At 44.4% G+C, this 22455-nt stretch overlaps 1 protein-coding gene across 1 annotated transcript in view; it reads left to right on the top strand.

The window, feature by feature from the left end:
* CA10 (carbonic anhydrase 10) overlaps positions 1–22455 on the top strand; it is a 534680-nt gene that overhangs the window by 476388 nt on the left and 35837 nt on the right. The window lies entirely within an intron of this gene.

Raw genomic sequence — 22455 nt, 5'->3', positions numbered from 1 at the left:
TACCTCACAGTTTCAGGAATCTAGGAGTGGCTTAGCTGGGTAGTTCTGGCTAGGGGTCTTCCGAGAGGTTGTAGTCTGATGTCACCCAAGGCAGAAGTCATCTGAAGGCTTGACTGGGGTAGAAGATTCACTTCCAAGGTGGCTTACTCATATGGGTGGTGAATCAGTGCTGGCTGATGGCTGGAGGCCTCAGTTCCTCACCACACACATTTCCCATAGGGCTGCTTGAGTGTTCACATGACATTGCAGCCATCTCCCCCCAAAGGAGGTGATCCAAGGGAGCATAAGAAGGAAGCTGTGGTGTTTTATGATGTGGCCCTGGAAGTCGCACACTGTCATTTACTTAATATCCTGTTGGTTTCACAGTTCAACTCTATGCAACATGAGAGGGAACCACACAGGAGCATGAATATCAGGTGGCAAGAATCATTAAGGAGTATTCTTGAAGGCTGGATACCACAATCATAACTTTTTTAGAAAACTAGAAACTTTATTGGGTTATCACAGTTTTTATTTTGTTGAGGAAGTTAAAATAAACTCCCAAATAACTTGTCATATATTATCAATAGCATTTTAAAAGAGTAAGGACATTTTAATATCAAAAAAGCAATAAGTAAATAATCTCAAAATATAAGCAAGTTGTTTCTATTTGATAGAACCACAGTGATGTCTTTGTTCTCATTTCACTATGGATTGACAAAAACTTGACCCGGAAACCACTGGTACAAACCATAGAGCATGGCCACTATAAGCTATAAAATCTTAAGCTAGTTTCTCTGGGCCTTGCTTTCTTTCATTGATAGAATTCATTCATTCATTCATTCAACATATATTTATTGAGCACCTAGTATGTGCCAGGCTCTATATTAGGCATTGAGAATTTAGCAGTGAACAAAATAGACTAGGTCCCTGTTTCATGGAATTTACATTCTGGTGAGGGCTTGTTGGTAACAAACAAGAAAATACTACATGGTGATAAATGACTAATTGATATTGAATGACTAAGAATGATCTAAGAAGGAGACATTTTTATGGTGTCATCTAAATGACAAGACCCAGTGAGCCCTGTGAGGATCAAAGGAAGTATATTTTACACAAATGAAATGGTGCAAAATTTCAAACATGGGAATGAGCCTGGTGGATAAGGGATGAATGATACAAAATGAGATCATAAAGGTAAGATGTAGAAAGTCATTGAGGGTTTCAAAAGTCAGGACAATGAGCTTGGATTTTATACGACATGGGATAGAAGCCACTGGAGGTTTTTAAATAGGGGTGTGACATGACCTGGTTTTAAGATTACTTTGGATACAAGAGGGAGAAGTGAGTAGAGAAGAGCCAAATGTAAGCAGATTAATTAAAACTTGCAGTGGTACAGGTTGGACTTGATGGTAGAATGATGTTGGATGTTTTCAAGTTGGAACTGAAGACTTTGCTGGTGGAGTAGCTGTAGGTAGTGAGAGAAAATAAACTAGTATCAAGCTTACTTTTGGGGCTTGAGAGATCAGTGGATGGGGAAGCCATCCACTGATCAAGTGTGAGATGATCAAGTGTGAAATAGGGATAATAATGAAGTTTATTTGGTCATGTTACATTTGAGACACTAAGTATACATCCAAGTGGAGAGATTAAGTGGGCAACTTAATCTCAAACTTAACTGCATCTTGGAATTACCTGTAGAGTTAAAACTAATGCCTGGGCCCACTCCTAGAGATCTTGACTTCATTCATCTAGGGTGTAGACATTAAGATTTTTTTAAATATCCTCAAGGTGATTCTAATACATAGAAAACTTTGAGACCCACTGACTAAGAGATCTAAGCTAGGGAGAGGTCAATTGAAGGTGTAACTTTGAGTATCTTCAGGGTATAGATGATTCTTAAAAGCCACAGGACTGATTGAGATACTTTGGTGAGATAGTGAGGCTGAAGAAGAGAAAGCCAAGGCCCAAGTCCTAGGGCACCTGTATTAGTCTGTTCTTATGCTGCTAATAAAGATGTGCCTGTAACTGGGTAATTTATAAAGGAAAGAGGTTTAATTGACTCACAGGTCCACATAGCTGGGAAGGCCTCACAATCCTGGCAGGTGAATGAGGAGCAAAGTCACGTCTTACACGGTGACAAGCAAGAGAGCTTGTGCAGGGGTACTCCCATTTATAAAACCATCAGATCTCATGAGACTTATTCACTACCACAAGAACAGTATGGGGGAAACAGACCCCCCCACACACACCCATGATTCAATTATCTCCACCTGGCCCTGCCCTTGACCCATGGGGATTATTACAATTCAAGGTGAGATTTGGGTGGGGACACAGCCAAACCGCGTTAGCCCCCCAATCCCTGGGGCACCCCAGGTTTGGAGGTTGAGCAGAGGAGCTGGCAAGGAGCTTAAGCAGCAACAGCCAGCATTGAGCTCAGAATGGGTGTCAGGCCATTTGTATTCCTCTTTGTGGAGTATCAGGTGCCTGTGAGGCAGGAGTTAACTTGATCATTTTCCTCCCTCTGACTTTTCTGGGGTTATTTTCCTACAACAGGGACCAGCCTCTTCAACCTTCACCTCTGTTGATTGTTTGGCTGCCACTCAGGCCCATTTCTATTCCCTGGTCAGTGTAATGCAAACCAATTCATTTAGCAGCTGTTCCTCCTTCTGATTGTTTGTTCCAAGACATATTATTTTATGTTTGTCCACATTAAACTGCATTTTATCATTCATTATCCCAAGTCCTTCAGTGATCTGGGTCCCTCTGCATTTGATTGCAAGGCTCAGTGATTTGTGGTGCCTGCAAAAGCCATCATTTGCAGATTTGAAATCCTTCTTTCAGGGCCATTACGTGGGTCATTAGCATCAATAACACAGAGCAGTTGTACCTGGCAGCTTTGCAGAGGTAGGAGGAGACACAAGGGGCTGGAGATGGGTTTGTTTTCTTTACCAGAGGACACAAAGACACTCTAGCCCTCCCATCTCCCACTCCCAGCCTATGGGACTTCCCTTCCAGTCCTGATGATGACACAGAGAGAGTCTCAAATGATTTACAGACGGAAAATCTGAGTCTTCATGCCATCTTCCCCATCATTCATAGCCTCCAGAAATCTCAATAATAAACCGTTCACAGCAGCATGCCTCTGGCTATCTCTAATCAAGCTGGGTGTATTTTTCAACCATCCCTAGCCTAATTGTAAGGGATATTTCTGGAGATCAAACATATATTTGTATTTTTAGCATGAGAGTCCTCAGATGGCTATATCTGGTAAACCATATGTCCCTCCTAACATCCTACAATTTGCCTTTGACCCACATGTGAGACCTAAGAAGGTGTTCAAGTGGGTAATGCCTGTCTAATTTTTGCAGTCAGGAATTCAAGGCCAAATGTGGAGCTAAGAAACAAACCACCCACCCCAGGCATCTAGGTATCTCTTTCTCTGCTTCTTTTAATGGCATTTGATTTCATTATTTTCAGCTTACACTTTTTAATATTTTAAGGCATTATAAATTCTCTTTGGAGGAGTGAGATATAATCAAAGAATCCATTTATTTTCTTCACAATCACTTTGAGAGCACCAACTCTGGGCCAGGTGGTGGATCCGGATGTACAGAGGTCATGTAGGCATAAAGAAGTTTCCAATCTCATAGTGAGCAAATTAATACTAAAGAGAACCATTAAGCTTTAAATGTATTTTTAAAATTCTGCTCCTCTGAAGCCCATTCCCACATGTTCTTTTAGTCCCCAGATGTGTCAGCAATGTAAGCTATGCCTTTCAACCAGGGCATGGCACGTTTTGGGTAGTTAAATGATTTGGGAGGCTGGCACTTAGTACTTAATCAGATGCTAGGTGCCCTGCTATGCTAGGAACCAGCCTCCACTCACATGACAATAGCACCCCACTGATAAACACTGGGAACGGTGGGGGTGCACTGGTTTCCTATGGCTACTCTAACACTACCACAAACGTAGTGGCTCAAAACCACACACATTTATTATCTTATAGTTCTGGAGGTCAGAAGCCCAAAGTGGGTTTCACTGAGCTAAGATCAACGTGTTGGTAGGGCTTCATTCTTTCTGGAGGCTGTAGGGCAGAATCCATCTTCAAAGCCAGCAATGGCCAGTTGACGCCTTCTCACACTCATCGCACTCCAACCTCTGGTCCCACATTACATCTCCTTCTGTGCTCTCCCTGCTCCCCTATTCACTTGGAAGGATCCTTGTGATTATGTTGTGCTCACTTAGATAATCCAGGATAATCTCCCCCTTCTTCTCAAGACCCTTAACTTAACCACATCTGCAAAGTTATTTTTCCATGTAAGGCAACATTTTCACAGGTTCTGGGGATTAGAACATGAACATCTTTAAAGACCTATTTATTCAGCCTGCCGCAGGGTGGGACCAGGCTTAGGAGTCTGAAGGTTCTCTGACAGTCTCGGTCACTAGAGAGTGATCTAGGCAACCCCCAATTATCCTTCCTAAAGTGGTGGTCCTATTAATATTCATTTATCCATGTTAATCCAGTGGAGCACTGGCTGCCACATATCATGAGTTTCAGAGAACACATGTGCACATGCCTTCAGTGGGTGGCTTGTCCCGGGGTTTCTTGCATTTAGTAGCAGACTTTGCCAGAGAGCACCTTTCATCCTTTATTTCATCTGTCAATAAACGCGAATTCCTTATTTTCACATCATCCACGCTGTCTGAAGTCACCCAAAAGTGAGAAGAAAAGTTCAAAGCTTTATGTATTGCACAAAAAAGAAACTGGTTACACAGATAATTGGGGTATCAACTCCATCAGGAATGGATAATATTAAGACCTCACAGGCGGCTTTACCATTTGCAAAACGTTTTCCCGTCGATTATCTCATTTGGTCCACACAATGGATCTGGAAGCAGTCGGAGCAAGTGTGATTTTTTTATCACCATTTTACAGAAGAAAAAACTGTGACCAGGAGAGCTTTAGTAACTTGTCTAAGGTCACAGAGCTAATAAACTACAGAGCTGTAACTCAGTCCTTGGAATCCAGTTACAGCGGTCATGTCCTCTCCACCACACTGACTCTCAAAGCTCTAAGGAACTGATATGCAAAGCAGAGACAAATTTTAAACCCATCTTGTCTGTGTCTTAATTGGACCTGTTATTTCTAAGGAGGCACCATGAAGCCATGAAAAGGGTTTAGAATTAAGGGTCAGGCAAAGCTACTTTCCACATCTATATAACTTGGGGATGATGAATTACAGTTTAATGAAGTGTTTTCCAATCTAGCCGATCATTAGAAACCCCTGAAGTGATGGTTAAAAATACAGATTTTCATGTTTCCCCAGACAGTAGGATTCAGTAGGTCCAAGGGAGGGACAAAGACCTCTGGATTTATAATAAGCATGCCTGGTGGTTCTTATAAGCAGGCAAATTTAGGAAATAACCACCCACAGGATTTTTGTGTGCATTAAATGGAATGATGTATGTATCAAGCACCCGCCACTGTGCCTGCTACAGAGGAGCCCTTCATCAACGTCAGGTTTCCCTTCTTTGCCCCACCTTTATCAGGGAGTGTTCCGTCTATTTCCTTACATTTGGTTATTAGTGGTAAGGAGACAAGCTTCTGTTTCCAATGTATATACAAAATTTCAGAATGTTCTCATAGAATACATGGCCATGGGTAGGTGGGGTAAATGGGATGAAGCCTTTGGGTGGTGGCAGTAAATGGTCGCTTAAGAAAGAATCCGCTGGGTTTATTGAATTCTCTTCATTTTCTGTGTTAACTGTAATTCACCATCCCCTTTCACCTTTATCCAGGGAGCAGGAGTATCTAGCCCAACGCATTTATTTTACTTACCTGCTGATTTATAAAACCCACCTTCTGCCTTGAGCCCTGAGTATATTATACTCACATAAACAATAAACCCCATATAATCAGTCTTGTCAACCAAACCACATCCACTGAGATAAATTCAGCCTCCTCACAGTGGCCAGGGGAAGTTTCATTTTGCCAGCGGGTTCAGCTTGTGCCTTGGCCCAACTCTCAGAATAAACACCCACATAAATCCACTGGCCTCCCATCTTATCAGTGTGGCTGCCCAACCACGTTTTTTAGAAACCTGATGGCAGACTCTGCCCGGAAAACAAATGGCCACTTCATGGCCAGAGTTTTCAAGAGTCTTCTTGCTCAGCTGGGGCTCTGCAAAAAAAGGTGGTCCTACCTAGAGAACAGGGACCATGTCTTATTTCTATCTGTCCCCAGGATCGAATGCAGTGCCTGGCATTAGGGGAAAACATGGTATGTTGTTGAATTTACAGACCATAGAGCTTGGAGACTTATGGTCAGATTTTTTGCTAAGACAAAAATCAAAGCAATCCTGCATTTCTGCCTTCATCCCAAACAGCCACAGATCAGAAAATCAAATACCCCATGTTACCACGTCTAAGTGAAGCTTAATAATATGTACCCATGGACCTAGAGTATGGACTTATAGACACTGGAGACGCAGAAGGGTGGCAGGGGGAGGGATGAGAAATTACCTGATGGCTACAATGTATGTTATTTGGGTGATGGTTACACTAAAAGCCCATATTTCACTACTACACAATATAGCCATGTGACAAAACTGCAATTGTACCCCTTACATTTGTATAAAAAGATAAACAGCCACGACTTATTTTTCTCTTACCTTAAACCAGTGGTCTCGATCGAGGACCATATTGCCTTTCAGGGGACATTTGGCAATGTCTAGAGACAGTTAGGGTTGTCATGACTGGGGGTGCTACTGGCGTCTCTAGTGGGTAGAGGCCAGGGATACTACTAGACATCCTACAATGTACAAGGTAGCCCCCACAACAAAGAACTATCCAGCCCAATATATGAACAGTGCCAAGATTGAGAAGCCATCCCTTATATCAACCAATGCCATGCATGGCTAAAATTGGTTCCCCTCTAATTTTCCCACCTGCTATTCTGATGCCAACAGCAGCACTGATGGCATCAGAAAATCAGTTCGTGTTCATTGAAGCAAAGAGAGAAGGAAACTCATTTACAGGGCACCCCTGAGGGCCCCAATATTGTGCTAAGCCTGCCCCACAGATTATCTCAATCAATACTTAAAACAATCTATTACCATACCCATTTTGCAGATCAGAAAACAAGAAAATTTGAAATAACTTATCCAGGTTTCCCAGCTAGGAAGAGACAAAGCTGAAATCATACCCAGCTCTTTCTGATTGCAAAGCTAGCCACCTAACCACTGTGCAGATTAAGGCTGGAAGACTGGTTGTGAATAAATAATTGTCATTGACCTTCACCCATCATGCAAATCTTATCTTTCATAGGCACCATAAATATTCCCTACAATATAGATTCTCTTTGGATTTGTACTCTACCCTGGCATTCTGGCTCTCTGGGAATGTTGGGGGGAAATGGAAGTCTTTTGGTCTCACTGCCAAGCAATAGCATCAATCTGCCCTCTTGCTTGGTCTCCATTCATCACTATCCAAGTGGGTTCCATTCCCTTCATCCAAGTCTTTTAATTTCTCAACCTATGGTCATTCTACACCACAGAAGAGTCCTCAGACTGAGCATGTTATTGAGGGTGCTGTTGACATTCAGGGGAGGACATGTGACCTTGCCCAGAACTATAGTCTTCTGCATCCCACTGTAAATCCTTTAGCATTCTTGACTCCTGGGGAGTAAGTATCAGGAGATGTCCCCTAATTAGTATGACAACCCAAAAGAGATGTTTCCAAACACTCCCTGGGGAACAGGGTGCGGGAGTGTCACTCCCCAACTTTGAGAACCACTGGCTTCCAAATGCTCACCCAGAAATCCACTGTTATACCTGGCCTTCATTATTGCTCACGGATACACATGTAGTCCACCATACACTTGCCCAATTGGTTTAATCTTCCAGAGCTGGAACCAGAGTTTCTTTGTGTCAGAGCATTTCTCTTTCCCATTCAGAAGGAAGCTGGCAGTCTGGACAGCAACCTGGCTTAAGGCTTTCGACACTGAGATCTGCAGTCATGCCACCTGCTTTCCTTATTTCCAAGCCTACACATTTACTAGATTTCCTTCCTCCCCAACGGCTGCCACTCAGATCCTACTCACTGGTCAAGCTACTGATATACTCTTCCTCCATGAAGTCTCCCCTGATGAATACAGCTGGAAATGATCTTTCCCTCTCTCTTGAAATCCCATATTACTTTATACCAGGGATAGACAATTTTTTTTCCAGTGAAGGGCCAGATAGTAAACATGTTAGGCTTTGTGGGCCATATGGTCTCAGTTGCAACTACTCAACTCTGCCTTTGTAGTGGGAAAGCAGTCATAGACAATATGCAAACAAATAGGGGTGACTGTTCCAATGAAACACTGTTTACAGATGCTGAAAGTTGAATTTTATATAATTTTCAGTTGTCGTGAAACAGCCTTCTTCAGTTGTTTTTGTTTGAGTTTTTTCCCAACCATTTAAAAATGTATAACCATCCTTAGTTCATGGGCCATACAAAAATAGGATATGGCCTGCAAGCTGTTTGCTGAATCCGCTGTATGGCATCTCCTTTTTATTGTGGTTATCACACTCTAGCCCCTCAGACCAGGAACACAGGCTTCACCTCTGTGCTCTTAGAAATACAGAGTCTACATTCGGGAGGCTGAGGCAGGAGAATGGCTTCAACCCAGGGGGTGGAGGTTGCAGTGAGCTGAGATTGTGCCACTGCACTCCAGCCTGGTGACAAAGCAAGACTCTGTCTTAAAAAAAAAAAAAAAAAAAAAAAAAAAAAAAGGTTAGGCATGGTGGCTCATGCCTGTAATCCCAGCACTTTGGGAGGCCGAGGCGGGCAGATCACAAGGTCAGGAGATCGAGACCATCCTGGCTAACACGGTGAAACCCCGTCTCTACTAAAAATAAAAAAGGAATTAGCCGGGCGTGGTGGTGGGCACTTGTAGTCCCAGCTACTAGGGAGGCTGAGGCAGGAGAATGGTGTGAACCCGGGAGGCGGAGCTTGCAGTGAGCAGAGATCACGCCACTGCACTCCAGCCTAGGCGACAGAGCGAGACTCCATCCCCCCCCAAAAAAGAGAAAGAAAAACAGAGTCTCAGACCCTGCCCCAGACATAATGAATCAGAATCTGCATTTTAACAAGATTGCCAAAGGATTCATATGCACAGTACAGTCTGACATATGATGCTATGGTTTACTGTACACTTGTTTGTGTCCATGTCCCCCACCCCCACCAATAAATGGTAAACTCTTTGAGGGTGGAGAATGACTGTAACATACAGATAAGAAATGCAATTGCTTTGGAACATGAAGGAATGAATGAATGGAGAAAGCTTAAGTCTACAGGCAATCCTTGTCCTTCTTTCCCTTCATTCTATTATTAGTCTCTCCCAAAGCTTAGTTTCCTATTTGCTGGCTAATCCATTAGGGAAGGAGACGGCTTACTGTACCTAAGGCTTTCTTTGCTAATTAAGATAAAGAGAGAGACAGAAACTTGGAGGAGACTTCAGATCATCCCAAATTGTTTAACGGAGAAAAAATGCCAATTTTATGCTCCTGGATCTGTCTCTCAGGAGAACTTGCCTGCATCCTTCTCCTTCACATTTTTCTCTTGACTGCATTAAACCATTCCTATGGCCCTGTCTTAGATGTTCACCTGTCTTAGAAGCAACTGAGTTATTAATAACTTTCATAGTTCCTGATTTTTACCTGAAATCCCTGGACCAGCAAGGCCAAGTTAATGACCACATACACATGCTGGAGGGCTGCGTATTCGTCATCTGTGTTCCCCACATGGACTGAGGGATTTTCAGTTATAGCCAGAAGCAACAGAAGTAAAATATTTTTTAAACGGCTTTGCTTTTCCGAATAAATAAATCAGTTATTCAGGCTCAGCCTTTCATCCTTTATTGTTCTATAAACATATATACATATATATTTTTAATTAATTTTAATAGTATAAAAGTAACCATTTTAAAGTGAACAATTTAATGGCACTTAGCACAGTCAAAATGTTATGCAACCACATTTATCTAGTTCCAAAACACTTTCACCATTCCAAAAGGAAACCCCATTATCTATTAAAGTCACTCCCATTTCTCCCTTCCCCAGCTTCTGGCAACCTGTCTCTATGGATTTACCTGTTCTACATTTTACATATTATTATACAATATGTGAGTTTTTGGTCTGCTTTCTTTCACATAGCATATTTCCAAGGTTCATCCACATTGTAGCATGTATTGTAATTTCTTCTTTTTCATGGCAGGATAATTTTCCATTTTGTGGGTATACCACAAATTGCCCATTCATTCATTGATGGACATTTGGGTCGTTTCTACCTTTTGGTATTGTGAATAGTGCTGCTGTGAACATGGGTGTACAGTTTTCAGTTTGGGTACCTATTTTCAATTAGCAGCCGGTGGGGGGGTGTATACCTAGGAGTGGCATCGTTGGGTTATATGGTAATTGTATGTTTAACTTTTTGAGGTACCAAATTGTTTTGAGCACTTACCCTGTACCAAGCACTGAGGTGAAGAGTTCACAAAATAGTTCACTTGGATGACAAACATCTAGAACCAAGAGGAGACAGAGGGCCAAAGTAGTTCAAAAAGTCTTTAGGAATTTATGACAGTTCTCTCTCTCTCTCTAGTCCACCCTGTCTCCCTCTTTTTATGTACCTATTTGGGTTTTTTTAATTATCAGCAATGATTAATAACAGCAGTAACCACTTCTATTAGTTCATTCTCGCATTGCTATAAAGAAATGCCTGAGACTGGGTACATTATAAGAAAAGAGGTTTCATTGGCTCACGGTTCTGCAGGCTGTACAGGAAGCATGGCAGCATCTGCTTCTGGGGGGGCCTCAGGAAACTTACAATGATGGCAGGAGCAGATGTCTTCATATGGCTGGAGCAGGAGGAAGAGCACAAGGGAGGAGATACTACACACTTTTAAACAACCACATCTCATGATAACTCACGCACTATCACAAGAACGGCCCACAGTGGATGGTGCTAAACCATTCACGAGAACTCCGCCCACATGATCCAGTAACCTCCCACCAGGCCTCACCTCCAACGTTGAGTATTACAATTGAACATGAGATTTGGGTGGGGACACAGACCCAAACCATATCACCACCATTTATTGAACAAATATTATTCCACATAGTAGATATTATTAACCCATTTTGCAGGCTCAAGTAGCAGAATCAGAATTCGAACCCCGGTCTGTTTGACAACAAAATGTATGCTCTTTCAACACACTACTACATTACCACTTCCTGACAGCAGAAAAAGGAAAGGCTTAAAACAAACACCAGATATCAAATCGAGGCTGCTCTTGGCTGTCAGGAAGCCACAGAGGGCTACTCTGTGGCCATGGACTCTGTGGTAGACCCATCATCACATTTGCAGGCTGGCCTGGGTGGTAAAGAAGAGCACAGTCTCAGGATTACTAAGATAACCCTGGGTTATTTCTACTGTGACAAGTTTAGAGCCCCTGACATGACATGGAACCGAGGTGACTCTGCCTGGAATGGTAGGGTTTTGCAGTTGTAAGTGAAGTGGGTGCACATAACCTGCTAAAAGTGGGGAGTGTTGCATATGATTCACTGTATTTAAGTTAGAGAAGACTAAAAGCTATCTCTAAAAGCAGTATCTGACGCTCACTTTGCAGCCAATAGGGTTTCTGATGTAAGAGCAACAAGGATAACACTGCACCTACATCTATCTCGGAGCTTCTCAGTCTTGAGTAATCATCAGAAACACCTAGAGGGCTTCTTAAAAACAGATTCCTGGGCCTCACCCCCAGAAATGCTGGTGCAGTAGGTCTGGGTGGGGCCCCAGATTCTGCATGTCTAATATGCTGTCAGGTGATGGCTGTGCTGATGGTGCCACTCACAGCAGACAATCAGAGTGGGGTAGAGGAGTAAGAGCAAGTGAGCAAGAGGGACAACTGTGACAGATTCCCAAAGATGACTTGAACTACTTTGGCCCTCTGGTCTCCTCCTGGCTCTAGATGTTCAACCTCCAAGTACACTATCTCGTGAACTCTTCAACTCGGGGCCTGGCACACATAAGTGCTCAACTTTAAAATATAGGAAAACAGTTTGGTGGTTCCTCAAAAAGTTGAACATAAAAGTACAGAGTCCAGCAATGCCGGTCATAGGTATATACCCAAAATAACTGAAAACACGTACTCAAACTAAAACTTGTACACACATGTTCACAGACTCCACTTAAGTAGCACTAGCCAATCTTATTTGTGCCAAGACTCCCAATAAGCAGCCATTGCTGACTTACCATTAATACTTAGGACCTTACAAGCATCACGGTGCTTCATGTCCCTACAAGATATGTGTAGATCCTTCTCAAAAGCAGAGTGTTCCGATGGGAGTGTCTCTCACATGCAAATGTCTTGCATGTGTCAAGTAAGAGAAAATCTTATTCGTTGGGTACAAAAGTAATTGCGGTTCTTGTTCTTAAAACTTAAAACTAATGGCAAAACCCACAAGTACTTTTGCACCAACCTAAGAGAACTACTGATTGAGAGAATTGGGAGTTGTTGTGTGTTTTTTGTTTTTGTTTTTGTTTTTGTTTTTGAGACGCAGCCTTGCTCTTTCGCCCAGGCTGGAGTACAGTGGTGCAATCTAGGCTCACTGCAACCTCCGCCCCCAGGGTTCAAGCAATTCTCCTGCCTCAGCCTCCTGAGTAGCTGGGATTACAGGTCCCTGCCACCACACCTGGCTAATTTTTTTTTTTTTTTTTTGAGATGGAGTCTTACTCTCTCACCCAGGCTGGAGTGTGGTGGCGCAATCTCAGCTCACTGCAACCTCTGCCTCCTGGGTTCAAGCCATTCTCCCCTGAGTAGCTGGGACTACAGGCACCCAGCACCATGCCCAGCTAATTTTTGTATTTTTAGTAGAGATGGGGTTTTGCCATATTGGCCAGGCTGGTCTCAAACTCCTGACCTCAGGTGATCCACCCGCCTTGGCCTCCCAAAGTGCTAGGATTATAGGCATGAGCCACCATGCCCGACTGAGAACTGGGAATTTTAAAGGGCACGGATCCCATTCACATTGCTCAGGCCATACAGAATAATGACAATTATGCTAATTACTCCCCAGACCTCATGGCAGTTTGGGGGACTATGCTTTTCCCTCCTCTGGCTGCCTCCATGGGCAGCATCCTCTGCAAAACTACGCTTTCTTACCTCCTTGCCTCTTCAGAACTTATCTCTTACAAAGGAGCGCACAGCCTTCTGGAGACAGTTCTGTTTGTTTAAGGCAACTGGGGGCAACAGGCTGTGTGCTGAAGATGAAATGGGAGCCATGTTAATTTCGTGTTAATGACAGCAGCGCAATTTTCTTACAGGAAATAACTAGTTACCTTAATCATTTTAAGTAGTTATTAGCAGCAGCCTAAAAAGGATGGCTATGCTTATCACAATACACGCACAAAGGAAATGAAGACATGAATAACAGGACCTTAAACAGACTTCTGGCATCTTCCTTCTGGGTGGTATTAAATGGTATTAATCTTTTTAACTGACTTCAATCCTGAGTCCACGGCCATGTGATAAAATGTTAAGTGAACTGCTGGAAATAGAGGTGGTCCCCCCAGATTTATTGTGCCAATTTACCAGCAGCGGAAGAGCACACCACTGCTGTGAGAAAAGCCATAGAAAAGAAAGAATGACAGGTAGATGTATGGATTAATTAGTATAATGCAGATAATAGCATCTTTTCCAATATTAATACTTCTTCAGAGGCTGTTCTATATATGTCTCTGGGAAAGAAAAAAGCTAGAATATATTGTTTGCTATTTCATCCCATCCCCCTTGCAAGATAGCAATCAGAGTTAAGAAATGAATAAAATTCAGACAACTTTATCCAGACCACAGCGACACAATAAAAAAGAAAAAGTAACCACACAAGTAGGATAAAGTGCTTGTTCAAGGGTTTTACAGTTAAGATATGTCAAGTAATTTTTTTCCTAAGTAAGAAGACTGTTTTTCTTCCCTGCAGTGGTTGTGCTTGTGAAAGGAATCAGTTGGATCAATTCAGAAAAATCATCTATATCAACAAAGTATATTTAGTGCTTATGGTGTGTCAGAAGCTGTGCTAGGTCCTGGGGAAATAATTTCTATAAACCACTGTCTGGCCCTCAGGCAGCTCTCATTTTACCTGGGAGATGCGCTGTACACAAATCATTGCAATATGAAGCAGTAGAGGCCTTAATAGAGGTATGTTGTGGGCATGATGGTAGCAGAGAGGCATGCATGAGCATCTCTACCTGGAGGGTGAAGCCTGAGCAGGGTTTTGAAGGATGAGTAAGAGTTTTCCAGATGAACCTGGGGGGAAGGACATTCTAGGAGGAGGGGAAGGTGTGTTTACAGATACAGATGTGCAAACAGTCAGGTCCATGCAGTGGCTTGGCATGGCCGGCTTATGTGGGCTGGGCAGGGAGGTGAATGGTGAAGCTGGAGGTCATGGTGGGCCTTTCAGGCCAGATAAAAGAGCCTGGACATTTCCCAGAGGAAACTAAGGTGCCACTGAAGGATTTCGTTTGCAGGGAAGTGAAATGTTTAGACCTCGAGCCATCACAATGGCTATGGAGAGACTGGCTTCGAGAGACATAAGGTTGGAAGCAGCAAGACCAGTTAGGAAGTGATGCAATAATAAGGTGAGAGTACTTGAGGCCCTGATCTGAAGCAGTAGCACTGGGTATAAAGAGGACAGCAATAGTTGCAAGAACCGTGAAGTGTATTACAAAAATTCACAGAACTTCATGACTAATGAGCTCTCATGAATAAGGAAGACAAAAGAGTCTCCGTAGGCGCCCAAGTCTATAAATATAGCACTGGGAGGATGATGGCCATGTTAGAGGGGATGAAGGAAGAGGAGGAGATTTGGAGTAGAGTTCAGGGTGGCAGGATAATGAGCTTGACTTGGAATAGGCTATTTGAAGTACAGAATTCCCACTGAGTGCTCATAAGTCCTTCTTGCATAGACACAATGATTCACTACAACCAGCTGAGGTAGCTGCATGAATTGCCTGGGGCCATCCCTTGTCTCTACCATCTGGGACATCAAGGTTCCTGCTTACCAAATTCCAAAGGAGAATGAACACAAGAGAGGATCCAGGGCTGGCTGGGGCTAGGGGGTTCATTTTCTCATCACTGCTCAACCCAGCTCTGAATTCATGGACCAAGAAAGCAAAGAATGGCCCTTTCCTGAAACCATCCAATGTGGTAGGCATTAAGGCCACAAGACTGTTCAACTCAGAAAGACCAACAAGAGAGGTGTGTGTTTTGTCTCAGCCAAGACAGAGTCAAGAAAATCCATTTCTTGGGCATGCCTTGGAATAAACTAAGTTGGTGGAGTTCTTCCAAGTCTCCCCTCCTGCAAAGCCACTGGAACTCCCTCCCCACTAGAAAGCAGCCAGAGCTCAGGGAACTCATTTTAACTTTTCTGGGAGAAGACTGAGACTGGCAGGGTGAGGGATCTGGGCTGGTAGAATTCATTTATGTTCAATTCAGCTCCCCTGGGCAAATAGCCCTGGCATGGGAATCAAGAAATGAGCTTTTTCTGAATTTCTGAAGCCCTTTCTGAGACACTGGAGAGGACTCTTAAAATAATGCAGGCTATCTGGAGTTCACTTTCATTCTGGCTTCTGGTTAAGAGCCAGGATCTGATATTGGGCTCCTGGGGTCCAAATTCTAGCTCTTCAACTTATTAGAAAACTGAGATATTGGGTAAACTACTTAACCTCTAAGTTTTGGTCCCCCGGCCCCCACCACTCTGCAAAATAGGGGTGATGAAAATGTTATTACCTAACCCCACAGGGGATTCATTGGGAGGCTCAAATAAGATAATGCTTATAAAACACCAAGTACAATGCCTTGGTGTTGTACCCAGTAAATGTTAGCTGCATTACTGTACTCACTTAGGGCAGCTTATCCCAACCCAGGTGCTAGTTACTCGTTTGCAAAACAGTGACTAAAACCATGGGCTGCTAGGGAACTTTATAGCGCTAGCATGCTGTGATCCTGTACACACTGGGCATTGAGCCATCATCGTGGTGGTGGTAGCAGCAGTAGTATTGTTTGTGTGTGACAATCTGTGTGTATTTTGGGGAAGAGGTAATAAGAAATGTGGGAATATGGGTAACTTAAGATTCTTGAGTGCCTATTGCATGTCTGGTGAATACTAGGTGTTTTACATGCACTAACTTATGTAATTCTTACAACAACTGGGGAAATAAACAGTATTATCTCTACCCTAAAGATGAAGTTCAGACAGGTTAACTCAATGCCCTAAGTCACAGTTATGAAGTGGCAAGGCTAGGGTTAGATTTGTAACTCTTCTTACTACTTACAGGCTATGGAGGAACTGCTACAAGCACAGAAGCTATCATTGAAAGCACAGTCAAGCCCATATTTTAATGTTACAAGATTTCAAAAGGAGGAAGACAGCAAATTCATACAGGAAAATCCAGAAGGCCAGCATGGAGGAGATAGCAATTTAGGAGGGGCGTTCCACTAACAGAAATTACAGCCAAAACAATGGCCATTCCTGGTAAAAACCGCATGGATAAAGACCCAAATGTGGCCGGGCACGGTGGCTCATGCCTGTAATCCCAGCACTTTAGGAGGCCGAGGCAGGCGGATCATGAGGTCAGGAGATTGAGACCATCCTGGCTAACACGGTGAAACCACGTCTCTACTAAAAATACAAAAAATTAGCCAGGCATGGTGGCGGGCGCCTGTAGTCCCAGCTACTCAGGAGGCTGAGGCAGGAGAACGGCGTGAACCCAGGAGGTGGAGCTTGCAGTGAGCCAAGATCGCACCACTGCACTCCAGCCTGGGCAACAGAGCGAGATTCCATCTCAAAAACAAAAACAAAAAAACCGACCCAAATGTGTGAAACTGTGAGTCATGTTCAGGGGGCATCAAAAAGCCCCTTCAACAGTAGGTGTATGTTGTAAAGGAGGAGGTGAGAGAAGGCTGGAAAAGTCAGGATTGGACTACGGAGAACCCTGAGGGACAGCTCAGGGCAGGGAGCCTTGAAGGTGGGAAGGAGATAGCCTTAGCAGCCGGGAAGAGCCAAAGGCCGGCCCCCAATCAGAACCTGCAAGAAAGGGTTAGTGCTGTGCCTGGGGTAGCTCCTACCTAGAAGACAGAACCTGAGACTTAACAGCTGACAGATACACCAAGCCAGCTGTGCCTATTTCTCCACAGCTGACATGAAGTAAAACACTAACTACAGGAGTGCAAGGGGACTTCATTCCACAGGGGTTCATTTATTTAGCCACCCCCTAAGTCTGATTGACAATCCCAAGTCCCAGAGCACTTCCGTCTATTAGAGGCCAGATAACTCAGTGCTTAACATTTTGTTTTTGGCATAAGACACAAGCTCTTGTTCTATTAAAAACTGTGTGACCTGGATACATTACTTAGCATCTTTAAGCCTCAGTTTCCTTAACTCTAAATTGGAGGTGATAAGGTTCTCATACGTCGAATTTTTGCAAGGATCAAATGAGATAATGCATCAGAACAGGCTAACACAGCCCTGGCTCACATTATAGCCCAATAATGTTCACTAGAATTCACTAGTGGTGGTGTTACTCATTGTGGATATAAGAGACAAGCACCTGGAAACTTGGGGAAGTATGGATGCTACAGATAAATCCAGAGAAAGAGCTGGAATGGAGCTCAGGGATCACTGAACGCCTCAGCCAGGGCCCAACAAGAGAAGATTAATTCCCCAGATTCACGCATGAGTTGGTGTCCCAGAGATTCCAGGGGAAAAAAAAAAAAAGGAACGCAGACCCAATCAATCAGGGAAGCTCCCCACAATCCCTAGTGAGAAAGCCCACAGACCAGGTCTAACATGTGGCTCTGCCTTTTACTGACTGAGTGAATTCAAGCAAGTTATTTCACCTCCCCCACTTCAGTTTCCCCATCTGGTAAATGGGGACAGTAATCCCTGCCTGTACACCTGTTGTGAGAACTGAATGAGATGACCTCTGTAGGGCATTGAGGACCCTGCTGGCACATGGGAAACTCTCCTTAAATGGTAGCTACTATAATTCTTTTAAATTGAAGGTCAGGCAAGATAGGATGAGCAGATAAGAGTAGGGAGGTGTATCAGTCCATTTTCATGCTGCTGAGACTGGGTAATTTATAAAGAAAAGAGGTTTAATTGACTCACAGTTCCACGTGACTAGGGGAGCCTCACAATCATGGCCGAAGATGAAAGAAGAGCAAAGGGAACATCTTACATGGCAGTTGGCATGAGAACCAAGTGAAAGGGGTTTCCCCGGATAAAACCATCAGAACTCATGAGATTTATTCACTACCATGAGAACAGTAGGGGGGAAACCACCCTGTGATTCAATTATCTCCCACCAGGTTCCTCCCACATGTGGGAATTATGGGAGCTAAAATTCAAGATAAGATTTGGGTGGGGACACAGCCAAACCATATTGTGTCCAAAATTGGCAGGTTCTTGGTCTTGCTGACTTCAAGAATGAAGCCGCGGACCCTCGTGGTGAGTGTTACAGTTTTCGAAGATGGTGTGTCTGGAGTTTCTTCCTTCTGGTGGGTTCGTGGTCTAGCTGGCTTCAGGAGTGAAGCTGCAGACCTTCGTGGTGAGTGTTACAGCTCATAAAGGTGGCATGGACCCAAAGAGTGAGCAGCAGCAAGATTTAGTGCAAAGAGCGAAAGAACAAAGCTTCCACAGTGTGGAAGGGGAACCCGAGCAGGTTGCCACTGCTGGCTGGGGCAGCCTGCTTCTATTCCCTTATCTGACCCCACCCACATCCTGCTGATTGGTCCATTTTGACAGAGTGCTGATTGGTGCATTTACAATCCTTTAGCTGGACACAAAAGTTCTCCAAGTCCCCACTAGATTAGCTAGACACTGAGCACTGACTGGTGCATCCACAAACCCCAAGCTAGACACAGAGTGCTGATTGGTACATATACAATCCTCCAGCTAGACATAAAAGTTCTCCAAGTCCCCACCCAACTCAGGAGCCCAGCTGGCTTTGCCTAGTGGATCCCACACTGGGCCGCCTGGCAGAGCTGCCCTCTGGTCCCGCGCCTGCACTCCTCAGCCCTTTGGCAGTTGATGGGACCGGGGGCCACAGGGCCACGCGGGAGCCCACGGCAGGGGCGAGTGGAGTGGGGGGTCTCGGGCATGGTGGGCTGCAGGTCCCAAGCCCTGCCCCACAGGAAAGTGGCTGAGGCCCAGCGAGAATTTGAGCTTGGTGCAGGCAGGCCAGCAGTGCTGGGGGACCTGGCACCCCCTCCGCAGCTGCTGGCCTGGATGCTAAGCCCCTCACTGCCTGGGGCCTGTGATGCCGGCCGGCCACTCCGAGTGTGGGCCCGCTGAGCCCATGCCCACCCGGAACTCGCGCTGGCCCACGACCACAGGCACAGCCCTGGTTCCCACCTGCGCCTCTCTCTCCACCCGTCCCCACAAGCAGAGGGAGCTGGCTCTGGCCTCAGCCAGCCCAGAGAGGGGCTCCCACAGTGCAGCAGCGGGCTGAAGGGCTCCTCAAGCTTGGCCAGAGTAGATGCAGAGGCCGAGGAGGTCCCAAGAGCGAGCAAGGGTTGCTAGCACATTGTCACCTCTCAATATCAGGACAGTACACCAGACAAAACAGCAGCTTGACCAAGTCTACAGATCGAAATTAGACTGTGTTTGGGAATCAGAGACCTGGATTTAAGTCTAGATCTGTTGATAAACAACTGAGTGACTTTGGGTCCTCAGCTCCTCCTGTCTGAAAGACAGTTTCAAAGCATCCTGGCCTAATTCACAGAAGGGCTATTGTTTGGGTTCAGAAAGGAAGTGGGCAGGAAGATGCATTGTAATTTATAAAGCTCTGCCTGCAAGAGCTGGGTTTTTCTCTCTCTCTCTGGACTGAGAAATGCTTGAGGCCAAGACTGAGTCTCTTCTTGACATTGCCCCTCCCTGGTACAGTAGCTGGCATGGCATGCATGCCACCGCTCTGTGGATGGGAACCACACTGTACCCACTCGCCCTTGGGAATGCCTCAGACTCCGGCTACCCAAGGGATAAAGACCTTTCCCCCTCTAGCTGACCCAGTTCTACTGGAAACAACCTTTGCCCTGGCAAAAGACAGAGGCCCCAGAGGGAGCCATGGTATTTGGGGGTAGACCCTTTGCTGAATGGTTGGGCCTGGGTTACAAGGATAGGGAGGAAAGAATGAAAAATGGAATCTGCCCCAGAGAGATTGGGACCAGTGGTTTCCAAGTAAAGCCACAGTGCTTTCACATACACACAGATACACTTGGAATGGATATTGAAGTCTTAATATAGACTGCCCACACGCCTGTTCCCAAGTGCTGTCAGCAAAATGCTGTCTCTGTTTCCCTCCCAGAGCATATTTTGGAAGCTTAGGACAAGGGCACCATCTGGACTTCCCCTGCAGTACAGTGAGAGTAATTTGGCTTTCCCTCCTTCTGTCTCCTTTCCCCACTGTCACCCCCAACTCACCTTTCAGTCACAGGACCAAAGATCCTTCTGTAAAACAAAATCCACTAGAAGAGAAAAGAATCAGCTGCATCCTGCACAGAAGTGACATTCAATGACCACACAGGGTGCAGCAGGGAGGATGTTCTAACCCAAGGTCATTTTTTTTTGCTTGCTCAGCAGAAATACGTAGCACAAGAACCTATCAATCACTCTTCCAATTTACAGATAAGGAAACTGACTTTCCTAGCCACAGCCCTCCATCTGGGCAGTACACACACATATATATACCACAAGGGCTGTTTTAAAATGGGTAGGAAGTATTTGGGATTGACATCATGATGGAAGTACTGCAAGCAGTTAGTGGGAGTGGTGCAAAGGTTCTAAAGGCCCTGCAAGCAAGGGGCAATCACACACAATGAAGACTTGCTCAGACCCCACTGTCCATTGACCTCTAGCAACACTGTCTGGGGAGCAGTGGGAGAGCTGGATTCTGAGATTTAACTTGGCCCAAAAGCCCTTCCATCAGAAGTCACAATTCCTTTTTCAATGTGGTGCATTCCTGTGGCTCCCTCCCTCCTATGTGACATGTAAGAGCCCCTAAAACAGATCTCATTGTCCTCTGGCATTTGGCTTCATTTCAAATTGCAGCAATGGGCTGGAATCAATATGACTATCCCTGGATTGTTCAAATTAGTTCCTGAATCGTTGCTTTTATACTTTTCCACATAAATGTGGGTACTTTCTTGGTATTTGGTTTTTCTTGCCATTTATTTTCCAATAATTGGATGAAATGTGTCTTGTTTCTTGGAATAAGCTAATACTTTCCCGTGCTTGCCAAAAGTTGTTTTGTGCTCATTACTCATCTTTTATAATCTTCTTGGATGCTTTTCCCAATTTTTCAGAAGCCTGTGTTGGGATTTCCCATTCCCTGCAATCTGAATTGATACATCATTTTCTTATTTGCTTTTTTATTTAAAAAAATCACGAAATAATTTGTGGTGCCTTGTATAGTTAAAATATTAATACTCAGATATTCAAATTACTTTTAACTTGTCAAGTACTGGCACATGAGAGAGGTTATTAAATTTGGGTGATATGATTCCAGGGTTAGGAATACCTGGCTCACCAAGAACCTGGGTAGGCTCTGGAAGGGCAGGAATAGGGGAAAGTTGGCAGACAGTTGGTAATGTGATTTCTGGAAGAATCAGACACCACATTGAGAAAAGGCGCTATAGTAAAGGGTCACTTCCCTCTAGAGTTTTCAATCGAGTGTCAGAAACAAACCTGCTGTCATCAACATTCCCTACCACTGCACATACAACCCCCTTCTCCATCTTCAAACTTTGGATGACTTTCCACTGTTCTGAGGATAAAGACAATATTCTTACCAGGGTCTCCAAGACTGAATGTGGTCTGTCCTTACCTTTTTCTCCTGGGTCAGCCTACCTCATTCCCCTTCCCTTCTGGGCTCCAGCCTCTTCCTCTTACACATGGTCTTCCATAATGCTACAGGACACTTGCATATGTGCCTCCTACTGCCTCTAAGGCCTTCCCTCTTTTCATCTCCTCATGCCCAGCACAGTGCCTGGCACATGGGAAACACATACGGGTTTGTTGGAAGAATCAATGAGTGAAGGTTTGAGATATTTTGTTTTGTTTGGATTTGGTTTGATTTGACCTAAGCACGATCAAATGAAGAAACCAGAAGTCACAAAGTGGCTGCCAGGAGACCCTGGGACTAAGCTGCACATTCATATTTTTTGGCCATGGCCTTTGCCTAGCCTTCTTCTCTGTTGAGACAAGCAGCCTGGTCCCATAGTCATCCATTTGCAACCCCAGGCATAAACATGCTGCCTACTGAAATTTTGGTTTAAATATTTGGTTTCAATTCTACATACAGTCACATACCACCTAACAACATTTCCTTCAATGACAGGCTGCCTATGTGACAGTGGTCCCCTGAGACTACAAT

Source organism: Pan paniscus, chromosome 19 (genome assembly GCF_029289425.2).
Source record: "Pan paniscus chromosome 19, NHGRI_mPanPan1-v2.0_pri, whole genome shotgun sequence".
Lineage (NCBI taxonomy): Eukaryota > Metazoa > Chordata > Mammalia > Primates > Hominidae > Pan > Pan paniscus.
The sequence above is the reverse complement of the archived record's forward strand: the minus strand, read 5'-3'. Positions and strand labels throughout refer to the sequence as shown.